Below are 13,052 nucleotides of genomic sequence, written 5' to 3'. Positions count from 1 at the left end.
AGTGCTTTAAGTCATCATCTTCATCAGTTTAACTGCTACTTAAGAGACCTTGAATATCCCGGGTCTCACTGCCATTCACTATATATTAGAAGATCAGATGAGTTCTTCCCACCTCAGATTTCTAAGAATTCATTGATTCCTAAAATATGTTCATCATAAATGAAATGTGTTGAATGGGAATGTAAGAGGAAAAGAGTTAAAATATTTATGTGAGTATATGAAACTGGTGAAGAAAAAGGGAATACTCTGAAGAGAAAAAATGCAATGTGCTGTTACCATTACCTGAGAACATAATCTCAACATTTTGCCTGAGAATTTGAGGGCTGGACAGCAACTTTAGTCCCATGTCTTTCCTTTATTTAAATGGAATATATATCTCAAAATCCCTCAAAATCCCTTCCCACTTCGGGGGAAAAAAAAAAAAAAAAGGAAAACTAATTCTGCATGTAGCCATCTTAATGGAATGCTATTATTATTCCTGATCTCAGGAGTGCAATAACAGGATACTTACAACTGTTTAATTTTAGGCATCTAAATTAGACACTGAGCTAAGGAGATCAGGCCCATCCAGTTCACTCTCATGTGCTTCTATTTTACAGAAACAGGGGAGGAAAGAATGGGTTTCAGACTCCTGAATATAAATCTACTTCCAATCACAGTCATAAGAGCACAGTTAACATTGTATAGGGAGCATAAGATCAGTTTGGCACATAGTTAATGTTAAATTCCCAATAACCTCATTAATCAATCTCTGGAATCGCTGTTTTGTTAATTTAAACACTCTGCAACTATGTTGACACCATAGTGACATTTGACAGCAGCAAAATATGTTCAAGCACATTAAATTATTTTTTTTTTAATTTACTGCTTTTAATGTATGGTTACTGTGGGGAATTAACAGAGCTCAATTTTGTATACCCAACTTAAGAAAGTTGCTGAACTGAAGCCCATGAACTTGAGGTTTCCCTATGCATAAAGCATTGTGCAAGATGATGTCAAGTTGTATCTATGTACCTATTATCTATGCTGATCATACTTCTCTTTGCTCAAATCTGCACTTGGATTTCAGTCTCTGAAAAGCCAAGAGTCAGCACAGACTTTAGCAGATATGACTGGACACAACCTTACACATCCTACTAGATTCCATCAATTCTTCATGGGATCACAGCATATTTTGGTTAGGTAATGACAGCACCATGAGCAAAAGCCCATCCCTGGACAGTGTGTGAACCATTTGCTTCCTTCATCTGCTCTTCTGGGGAGGTACTTCCATGAATCTAAGGCAGATATGCCTATCAACTCATGCATGCTGTACTGTAAATTGTTCTTCCATTTCAAGATGCAGGGGTTTTTTTGAAAGAGGGAGATGGAGAGGTTTTAAAGCCATACACTTATTAGGCAATAATTTGGGGTATCCAGGTGAGCTTAACTGACTGGTGTCAGCAAAGCATTTAGAAGGAACAGGTGTTTAAGAACTGCCTATGCTAGCTTTCTGCAAAAAATCTTTGCTTTTACAAGTTAAAGTAAATTGTATCTTATAGAAGAAAAAATAAGTTACTGTAGACAATATTATTTTCACATTTCCCATCTGGAATTCAGTGTTAACCCTCAAAGAGGATATATTTGCAACTTTCTACTCCTGTCAAAAGAGCTGCACTGTCTGAGACTGAATATGGTCTTCTACTATTTGAAGTCAAGGAACCTTAAATCTTGACCTTTTCCCTTACAGGATGTGGTGGGTTGACCCTGGCTGGACACCAGGTGCCCACCAAAGCTGCTCTATCACTCCCCTCCTCAACTGTACAGGGGAGAGAGAATATAACAAAAGGTGCATGGGTCAAGATAAGGAGAGGGAGAGATCACTCACCAATTACTATCATGGGCAAAGCAAACTCAGCTCAGGAAAAGTAACTTAATTTATTGCCAATGAAATCAGAGTAGGATAATGAGAAATAAAACAAATCCTAAAACACCTTTCCCCGATCCCTCCATTCTTAACAGGCTTAACTTGACCCCCTCCTCCCCAGTGGCACAGGGGGGCAGGAGATGGAGGTTGTGCTTAGTCCATCACCCATTGTCTCTGCTGCTCTTTCCTCCTCAGGGGGAGGACTCCTCACACTCTTCCCCTGCTCCAGCATGGGGTCCCTCCCACAGGAGACAGTCCTCCATCAACTTCTCCAAGGTGGGTCCTTCCCACAGGCTGCAGTTCTTCATGAACTGCCCCAGCGTGGGTCCCTTCCCCAGGGTGCAGTCCCTCAGGAACAGACTGCTCCAGCCTGGGTCCCCCACGGGGTCACAAGTCCTGCCAGCAAACCTGCTCCAGCGTGGGCTCCTCTCTCCATGGGGCCACAGGTCCTGCCAGGAGCCTGCTCCAGCACGGGCTTCCCACGGGGTCACAGCCTCCTTCGGGCACATCCCCCAGCTCCGGGCTGGGCTCCTCCCCGGGCTGCAGGTGGAGATCTGCTCCACCATGGACCTCCATGGGTGCAGGGCACAGCTGCCTCACCATGGGCTGCACCACGGGCTGCGGGGGAATCTCTGCTCCTGGAGCACCTCCTCCCCCTCCTTCTGCACTGACCTTGGTGTCTGCAGAGTTGTTGCTCTCACATATTCTCACTCCTATCTCCCAGCTGCAGTTGCCCTTGCACAGTTTTCTTCCCCCTTCTTAAATATGTTATCCCAGAGGTGCTACCACCATCACTGATGGGCTTGGGCTTGGCCTTGGCCAGCAACGGGTCCGTCATGTAGTCGGCTGGCAATGGCTCTGTCAGACACAGGGGAAGCTTCTAGCAGCTTCTCACAGAAGCTGCTCCTGCAGACCTCTCACTACCAAAACCTTGCCATGCAAACCCAATACACAGGAGTACTTAGAAATTAAGTACTGCACCATTCTATGAAAAATTCTAGATTACTTCATTACGTGTAATTTTTACAATTAAACTTTTTGTAACTTCTGTAATTATTTATGATTAGTGTAACTGGAGACCCAAAGAAACAAAACCATGTCCGTTTGTTCAAGCTTTTTTAGATTGTTGTTTTTGATACCACTGTGGATACACACCACTTCAATGTCTACCTTATCAAGCGCTCTATTATGTCAGTGGGTACTTCCATACAAGAACAAGGGGAAAAACGACACTAAAATGAGAAAGTAAAAATGGTGTTTTAAGACTCTTAGACTTAGTATGGAGATTCAAAGTCACTTAAAATTTCTTTTAGGAAAAAAATTGACTATGTTTCAAGATCCTCTAACTGGACAGTTTCTCGACTATTTTTCTGGGTAAAAAAAGAAGTGGAAGTCCATATTTTTCAGGGAAGTGCTATCTGAAATGTTCACTGCTAGCATTTGTACCATGTTGTACTGGTCAGTGAAAGCTTGGATCACTTTGAAATATAGACAGTTGTGAGATGGAGAAGACAAATTCCAGTTCTCCCCAAGATTTAGAGCTGGAGTAAGGAATGCATGACCAAAAGGTGAGAAATAAAACAGAACTTCATTTCTTACAGACCTCATCCACACTTCTTTGGTTTCAGCACACTGAGAATACCACCCAGTCAAGGGCTGGTGTCAGGCCTCTCCAAGCTGTTTTTTAAATGCCTGTTCAGCACATCCTCCAGTCCCCGATTTAGCGACTGCACTCATCCGTCTGCTAGCATTTGTTTTAAAACTTCAGAGCTGCATAATTGTGATAGAAATAATTTCATTTTTTGTACCCCCAAGTGGTAGTAAGTGTAAAATTACAAAAACAAAAATCCCAAACCAATGAATACTACAGTGGAAAAAGACTTGTTTTTAAAAGAGGAGGGGTCCTCTATTATCAAGCACCTGGACATACTGCACATTACTAGCCACAGAGTTTGCTACGGTTTTTCTGGATGAAAAATCTGCATCTTTTGATAGCATGAGGGTATGTTCAATCTTCACACAAAAATAGAAAATCCGTTTTTTCTGATTGTATTGGTGTGGTAAGGAAACACCCTCAACAGCAAAAGCGGCAGATATTTTAAATTAAATCTGAACACAGATTTCCTAGATCAAGCAGATCTTGGAAAGCATTGACTGAAGAGCTCCCTGCTCTTAAAAAAAGTGTGTTCCCATGAAGTTATTTGATTAGCCTAAGTCCCTTTTTATCTTTTTGGGGTAAATCAAACTAAAGTTACGGTTCACAAGGTTCAATTTTACACCCTCTCTTCCTCCCTCTCCCACTTTTCAATCCCATATTCTTGTCCTGCTCCAACATTTGTTGCATCTTTTCCTGGGCTCACCAGACCAACAGGAAATTATCCAAACAAAACAAACAAACAAAATCCATACTTTTGTTCCAAGGTAAAGATTTAAAGTAAAGCAGGGAAGAACACCCACTGCATATGAGAACCGGCACAAAAGAGAAAGGGGAGCGCAGCAGCAAGACTGCATAACAACCACAGCAGAACAGTGAGCAAAACCTCCTCTTCTGTTGTTATCTGGTCCAAATTCCTTTAAAAGAGCCTCTCAGTTAGTCTGTGTACATACAACTAACTATTAGATCTTCAGCCATACCTGCAGTTCATTTGTAATCCTTTTTCCTTTAATATACTAATCTGCTAATTACCCATCACCAAAGAAGCTTACTGCAGTAGTAAGCTAGTAATTTCTCTGGAAACAAATTTAATTCTACAGTAGTTAGCATTAAGATTCCGGTTATATCTTACTTATTTCAGCTTTCTGTCTCCATCTTACCTGCACAGGCAAAAGTCCCTGGCTCAGAAGAGGCTCACAAGACTCCTATCTGTCAAAAGTACTCCTGAAGCATCTAATCCTCAGATATTATCCTAAAACAGAAAAATTAAAATAACATTGTGTTTTGTCTATAAACCATTCCATCTGAGATGTCAGTTTGCTTGACTCATGATAAAGACTGGGTATTAAACGAAGAACAGCACCACGTTTTTCCTGTAACATTTTTAAACAATTGCTATTCCAAATAGCTCTGCGATTCATGTTCCCAGGGCACCTGGCCCTCTCTGATTCTCTTAGTTTCTGTTCCAGAATGCAAGTACCTTCCTCAGAGATCTCAAACGATGCTGAGTACTTTGCTGGCAGTTGATAAAGAAACATTTATTGTGAGAGAAATATCAGCAAAGGAGATGAAGTGATTTGGTCCAGTCCCAAATTTCACATCACTCACTAATGTGCTCTAAGCAGCACCCACTACTACACCAACACTGCAGCAAACACCATTACATCATCGTTGCAAACTGCCTGATGCCAAACAACATCACGCTATTCTCCATCCATCTCGTTTTGCTCTTCAGCACTTTCTGGAACTCAGTATTGCTTGACCATACCATATCTACCTGTGTTCCTCTTCTTTCTGCCCACCCCCCTCTCCTTGAGATGTGCATACTCTCTGTTACAAAAGAACAGTTTCCTCGTTTTCTTCTGCCAGGAACACTCTTTTCTCTACCCCACAGAGCTGGGAAGCAAAGCTGTCACAAATGTTGGTCCACTCAGAAGAGTCTACAAATCTTAGAATAACATGCTTTGCTGTGGTGGAAAAGGGGGAAACAGGGTCTCCATCTAACTACTGCAGAGCATCTGGCCCACAAACTCTCCAGTCTGAGAACGTCCAGAAGATTTTCTCATGAGTATCCTTCATTACATACAAATTATACCTGTGTGTAAAAACACAACTAAATGGCTTGGAGAACAGAAACAATCCTGTTGTCTATATAAGAAATCACTGCAATCTAAGCAGGGGTGGGAAGGATCCTTAACCACCTTTTATCCCTCTGATAATAATACAGGTAACCTGTTCTTGCTCTAACTTCGTTTAGGACACACCCCTGCACCCCAATCAGAACATTTTGTTTATGAGAGCTGCCCACAACCAGCCACAGAGCACACTGATCTCACCATCAAGTGGGAGCAAGAAGGCCCCCTACATCTTCAAATGTCAGCTGGCAGCAGGCTTGCCAGAAAACTGACAGATGATCTGCAGGGTCAATCAGCTGCAAAGCAGGACTCTCCAGGAGCCCCTGTCAAGCAGAACCACCCTGTGCTTGCATTGCAGCTGTTCTCTTTTAAGCCAACAGTGGGTACCTCTAGGGTTCGCTGGTCCTCCCACTGGCTATTACTCGTTTCTCCATAACAAGCCCTGGGTCAGACTCTGAGAGGCTAGCTGTCAGGCTGTCACACTGTGATGCTGCAGACACAGAGATTTCAAATCCTGTGTTCCACTAGTGAACAAGGAGTTTAACACAAACTGGTTTTCATTGAGCGACCTTGCAAACTAAAAAGATAAATCTGTCACCCTGTGCCTGTCACTCCACAACTAAAAAACCTCACAGATCAGCTGCACTGCAGGTTTCTTGAGACACTAACTTCATCCCCAGCACCAGAAGAACTGCAGCAAAATTGTCGTTTTTAAACGGGTTGTGCCTCAGCGTTTGCCATGACAGAAGACAAACTCCCAGCCTGCGGTTCTGAGGCTCCCATTGCTTCGCTGAACGCGGGTACAACAGGGCCCGCAAGCAGGGCTCTGGATCTCACCTCCCCGCATCGGAGTACAGTGCAGACAGACAGCAGGACGAGTGGGCTGGGAGGGGGACACGATTAAATAGAGGGGGGAAAAGACCATCCAAACCCAAGCCTGACGGCTGCTGCCTCCTCCCTTCTCTCTTTAATCTGTGCGCACCCTCTCCCGGTGCCTGACACGGCGGGCGCCGGGAGCCCCCCGCGCCCTGCCCTGGTGCCGCTTCCAGGCATCCACCCTGCGGCAACAGGTCTAAGAACGAGCAGCTCCCTGAGCGAGACCGAGCAAACCCTTGGAGCGCTGGAGGAAAGCACGCAGCGACCTACCTTTCGGAGACAGGGTAAGGGGGGGCGGGGTGGGAACAAATAAATAAAAGCCCTTAGGAAAATGCACCTTCCCACGGGCTCCGGGCCAGTCGGCTGGTGTGCCTACACAGTGTCCGTGGCCAGGGAGCCAAGAGCCCCTCACAGGGACCGTCCCGTCCTCTCACACGGCGCCCACCTGCCGTTTCGGCCAGGACAGGGGGCCGGTTCCGCCCCCCCCGGCACCTTCCGAGGGAGGAGGCCCCAGGCAGCAGGTCACGACGGCCGTGGGGGAGCGGGAAATCCTCGCCGGTGGGGGCGGGCACCGGCTGAGCCCCCGCGTTTGGAGAGCGTGGGCCGCCCCCTCCACGGGGTTGGGAGAAGCGCCTCCATTTGGGCTGAGCGGGATGGGGAGTGGGCGGGCGGGCGGAGCGCTGGGAGCGCGTCCCACTCGGCGGCCCGCTCACGGCGGGAAGTTTGTGGGGCAGCGGGACCGACCTCTCCCCTCACAGGAACCGAGCCGACTCGCCGCCGCCGCCCCGTCTTACCTCCACCCCTCCGGGTGCCGCCGCCCTCCCAGGTGCCTTCCTCGCCGGACAGCCAGGGAAGGAACGCGCCAGCCCCGGCGGCGGCAAGGCGCTACCAGCCGCCCCCCCCCCGCCGGCCCCGGGCTCCCGCCGCGCGGCCCCACACGCTCGGCGCGGCCCTCGGCGGAGGCCGCCCCCTGGCGGGCGCGGAGCGTCCAGCGGCGGGAGCGGCCGAAATGGCGGCGCTGCCCTCCCGCCTGCCCGGCTCCTGCGCCGCGGCGGCGGCAGCGGCGCCCGCCCTCAGGGGAGCCCCGCGCCTGGCTCGGGGGCGGGGGCGCGGGCCCGGCAGCTCCCACCCCGCGCCTCAGCTCCGGGGGCGCCCCGAGGCCTCCCAGCCCACGCCACGCAGCCCCCTCCCCTGCGCCCCGTCTGAGGGGCAGCCCCTTTCCCCACTGCTGCCGGGACGAGGCCTAACCTTACGCCGTCCTTAGCAGAGCTTAGTGGAAAACTTAGATCGGTTTAGGCAACTAATGCTGAACTTTGACCTGTCATGGAGCCTGTAACTAGCAGCAGGAGAATCTCAACCCCCACGACCTTCTTTCACAGGGCTCCTCATAGACACATGGCTCAGGAGGAGTTTGCCCTCCCCAGTGCTATCACTTTACCACATCAGCATTGACCAAAGACCTCAGTCCCTTCCAAGTCTGCCCTGTTTAAGTTAACGAGAAAGTAAAGTTTAAAGTTTGCATCCCTCTAAACGCTACAGGGAAAGATGTTTTAAAAATGCAGTAGGTGTGGTTGACAAGATCCTTTTTGTTATATATACACTCAAGGATAGACAGTGTCTTTGAGGACAGCATTCTCTTCTCTATGATGCATAATCATTAAAGCATGTCAAGAACCTGCCAGCTTTGCCTAAGAAGAATTTATTTTTGGTAACAAACTAGAGCCCAGAAAGGACAAACTATGGACGTGATTCTTCTCCTGATCTTGAATCCATGACGCCTCTCTTCTTCTCTGACCATCACAAATTGCTCAAGGTGTTAGTGTACCCCAGCAAGAGCGAGATTTGAAAGGGACAAAGGGCTTAAAAGCACGTCAAGGACAGCTGACTTTCCGAACAAGACAATGCCTGCACCTCCCTTCTCTGTAGTCATGTTGTACACTGGATCATGACCATGTTCACCAGCACACTCGGTGGAAGTTGCTCCTTTGCTACTGGGAGAGAAGCCAGAGAGCAGAACTGTGAACCCCATCAGCCAATTCACTTCAGCAGAATTTAAGCAGGAATCGATTCAGTCATGTATGCCCTATTATTCTAAGCACATACAGCAAGGATGATGAAGTCAAGGGTCCTTCCTCTTCCTACCACACAAAATACACAGCTCAAGGAAAAAAAAAAAAAAACCACACACAACAAAACAGGTCTTCAGATTAATTATTGTTAGTATGAGTGAACTGAAATGCAGTTTAATTCAGCATCAAATGGTTGAGGACTGCTGAATATCTTCCACTGTTGGGACTCCAGAATGGAGAAGGACACAGATAGGGCAGATCACAGTGGTACGAACAATTTAAACTAGCAGGAACAACCTGTTGGGGTGTTACTCTGGTGCTAGATGTGCTCAGATGCTCTGAAAGAACCAAGATCTTGCAAGTGGAGCTTACATGGGTTATCTTCCTATGTCTCTTTTCTGTCTGTTTTTTGGTTTGGGTTTTTGTGCCTGGTATGACTAAATGCATGCTGCCTCCTCGGTAGATGACAAAGTTTGTGTACGTCTGTGTGACTACCCTGACACAAGTTTGCATAGGAGTTGCTGGAACATACCATCTTTGAGATCTGTATCCCTTAATCAGTTTTACAAAACTGGCTAGCAAAATCAAAATTGATCTGGGGACAGCGGGAAGAATAGAAACATGTATGTAACCAAGATGCTATCATAAACTCTATTTTCTTGGGAAAGCAGGATAAAATTAGAGCCTGCCTCATCCTCTTTCCTTCCTTCAAGTGGCTAGCTTATGGTTTTGATTTGAGTCTACAAGAAATTATTGTGGCTTTGTTAAACCCAAATTAATTTAAACTTGGAGATAATTTTTACTCCACTCTGCATTGAAATTACTGATTTAGTTTATGTCAAGACCCTGAATCAGCTTAAACCAAGCCAAAGGAGGCTGTTGCTAAATACTGGCTGGCTGAATCAGCTGGGGCATTTAAGAAGTTATTGTCCGCAGCAGCTTATTGCCTTCCATTTGTTGATGATTAACACCCCTGTTGTGGTTTAAACCGGACCAGCAGCCAAACACCAGCAGATGCTTGCTCACCCTCCCCCGCCCTGGGGATGGGGAAGAGATGGAGGGGTAAAGGTAGGGAGACTCATACGTTCAGATAAAAACAATTCAATAACTGAAATAAAAAAAAATGATAATATTATTACAATATAAAATACAAATGAGTAATGTACAATGTAGTTGCTCACCACCTGCTGACCAATGCCCAGCCCATTCCCGACTAGCGATCCCAGAGAAGATCCCGAAACTGCAATCCCAGAAGCTAGAGAGATCGAGCTTCCTGGCCAACCCTCCTCTATATGCTGAGCATGATGTTACACGATATGGAATATTTCATTGGCCAATTTGGGTCCAGTGCACTGGCCGTGCTCCCCCCCCCAGCTTATTGTACACCTGCACATGGGCAGGACGTGGGGAGTTGAAAAGTCCTTGATTTCTTAGCAATTCCACGGAAAACATCAGTGCATTATCAATATTCTTCTCATACCAAATCCCATGCTAAATCCAAAACACAGCACTATTCTAGCTGTTAAGAAGAAAAATTCACTCTATCCCAGCTGAAACCAGGACAACCTACAAAGCAGAGTCTACTTTAGTAAGAAATAAAGCATCTTCCTTTAGCTCAGCCACTGTCAATAGCAGTTCAGACCAGCTGATTTTGCACTGAAGTAGGTTATAGTAGGCTCTCATGTCAGGGGCTGTAGGCATGTGAAGCTTCAAAACAGTATGACTAAAAAAACCTTGGAGCTATAAGTTAAACAACTCAATCTGGTTTTGAAGTATGTATGTCTTTGTGTTTACCAGCACCCAATTCTGCATCTACTAGGACTGGCCTTACTGCTGACTATAAGTTACAGACCTTTACTGAAACAACAGGACTATGCTGTGCTACACCCTCTGAGCATATAGCCAGTGACAAGTAACTAAGCTGCTATCAGAGGTATTGTGTTTGAAACTTCTCTTTCAAGTTAAAGAAAACCCACTTTTTTTAAAGTAATTTTTTCCAGCTATTAAAACTAATACTCAGGGTACAAAGGGTGCCTTGTGATGTAAGGAAGGAGGAGAGATCACAGCAAAATACCATAATAGAATATGCCTACCTTTTTACCATTTTTGTCTCAGTGACTTGTATGTATTTATGCAGCAGAATATCTTGAAAGAAGAGAATAATATGTACTCTTCATATCTGTAGAGGAGATCTTCCTCTATTGTCACCATTAAGAGTGCCTCTTTTTTAATCACCAGCATGACTTTGCTCCCCTGTGCCATCTATAGAAAAATTATATAGCAAAAAAAAATTGTAAACAAACAAAAAAAATCAACACATACAGAGAATCAATCAATGGAATTCTGAATAGGTTAAAGCCACAATGCATGCAAAATTAAATATACTTTCTTACAGGATTATATCTCCCTGTACTTCTTTCAGTTGGTAGCCCGTAGGGTACTTCATGTCAATATCCATCATGACTGGCTCATGATTTTAACAGCTCTTCATTGTTCACAGTATAACTGTGCTCTACACAGTACCATTAAATTCTGACTTAACCCCAAATTACTGCACAGTAAAGGCCTGCTGCCATAAAGGCAAATTTAACTCAGTAATCTTTCACACCATAGTATCCACTTGGAATTCCTACGTATGGCACAGATCTAGCATAGTTTCTTCTCAAATAATTCTGGCACCATAAAGTGTATTCACCAACCTAGTCAAGACCACAACAGGCAGTAGGTTGGCCTGCAATGGCTTAGACTGCAAACAGCTATGGCTGCACTGCTGCGGTGTCTGTGCCCGTGTGGAAGGCAAGCTGATGCTAGTGCTGCCAAGGGAGAGTCTGAAATGCAGTGAGGCCAAAACTGCTCTCTCAGGAGCAGGGACCACCACTATATAGCTTGCACGTGCAGCTGCAAACAAATGCGTCTCTTCCACACATTCATCCCTAGCTTTATTTCTACTCCCTAGCCACCTGCTTTACATGGCCAGAACAGCTCAGACCCAAAAGTGTGGTATCCATCCCCTCCCATGTGGGACAGATAGACAGTTTACCCTCCCCACCATACACATGTGCACCTGTGATTACAAATAGAAAGAGACTGTTTCTTTACCGTAAAAAACAAGATGTAGAATTTATTTTCTTTTTTTTTTTTTTTTTAATATGGCAATACATCTAATTTGCTTCCAGATCTTCTAAATATTCTTAATAGAAAATCTAAATATGCTATTCCAAAGTCCTTAGACTCACGTGTGACTGGTTTCTTTTAAATATGGTGAACATACATTGAAGTTGTTGGCATTAAGCAGAAATACTACAGCAGTAAATCTTCTCTCTGTTATATGTAGGAACTGTGCTACCAGAACTGATTTTTCACTTATTTCAAGGCATCACATCCTGGAAATCTCCCACTGATATACCTGATAAAAGAACATAGTTTGGCAGAGGAGATTTCAAAGTGTCCTTGTTATCATGAGTGGCCACAGAATCAGCTTTTTCATATATGCACTTATTTTCAATATTTGTATTTTTTTCTAACTTAAGAAGGCTTTCTACAATTTGGAGGTGTTCCAGCATATGCAGTATGGTGGCAAGCAGCAGCAGTGAATATAGTGATATAAAAAGCATTGTAAGTCTAGCTTTGCTATTCAGAGCATCCACAACCAGCTCCTGCATAATGGCTACTACTTGCAACAAGAGTTCTCCATTCCCAGACCTTCCAAGAGGAAGGACACAGGAAGGACAGGTACAAGAACTCTGAATAAAGCCATTGGACAGCTCCACAACAGCTTCATTAGGGCTGGAATCTTTTTTTGTTGATGTTGGCCAGAGATTATGATGATCCTGTCAAAAGCCTACTTTCTGGTTCAGTGATTCAGAAAGACAGCTGTTCCCTCTCTGATTGTCCTGATAATTAGAGTTGCCCATAGAACAATTCATCTCCAGCAGCTGAACAGCATCAGCAAGAACATTTGGTGGCCTCATTGTGGTGCCAGAGGCCTGAGCAAGTTGTGGTGCATATGTGCCATTGGTTGCCTGCCTCTACTCCAGCTCTGTCTTAACTGCCTCAAGAGCATGGTGTCTGGGCTGAAAATTTGGTGAGGGGGGAAAAGAAAATAACCTATATTTAACTGAGGTCTGACGCCAGCGATAGCCTGTGTGTAGGGTACTCAGATACAGTTATTGCTGTAAAAACCCATGGCACTGTCTTGCAGGTGTCCTGTTTTGTTTGGAGAGCCGCTGAACAGCAGCAGACTAAATTTGCTAATGGCTTCAGGACTGAAAGTGAAATACTACTGAGATCAAGAGATCTGCATGAATCATCTTGTTTGCCTCTGCTACCTGCCTGTTTCTGCTCACCTGTGGGGTATTCTCAGAGGTTTCTGTGGCTGACAACTGATGGGGAGAGGCAGGGACTTGTGTATT

The 13,052-nt window shown here is 45.3% G+C and overlaps 1 protein-coding gene across 7 annotated transcripts in view; it reads right to left on the bottom strand.

Annotated features, from left to right (window-relative positions):
• Positions 1-7,457, bottom strand: part of MOB3B (MOB kinase activator 3B) — a 103,553-nt gene extending 96,096 nt beyond the window's left edge. For all 7 annotated transcript variants that reach the window (XR_012626988.1, XR_012626989.1, XR_012626990.1 and 4 more), the window contains exon 1: positions 7,366-7,457. The gene's annotated coding sequence lies outside the window, so the exon portion shown is untranslated. The remainder of the gene's footprint in view (positions 1-7,365) is intronic.
• Between the last annotated feature and the right edge of the window lie 5,595 nt (positions 7,458-13,052).

Source organism: Strix uralensis, chromosome Z, assembly GCF_047716275.1.
Source record: "Strix uralensis isolate ZFMK-TIS-50842 chromosome Z, bStrUra1, whole genome shotgun sequence".
NCBI classification, from domain to species: domain Eukaryota; kingdom Metazoa; phylum Chordata; class Aves; order Strigiformes; family Strigidae; genus Strix; species Strix uralensis.
The sequence above is the reverse complement of the archived record's forward strand: the minus strand, read 5'-3'. Positions and strand labels throughout refer to the sequence as shown.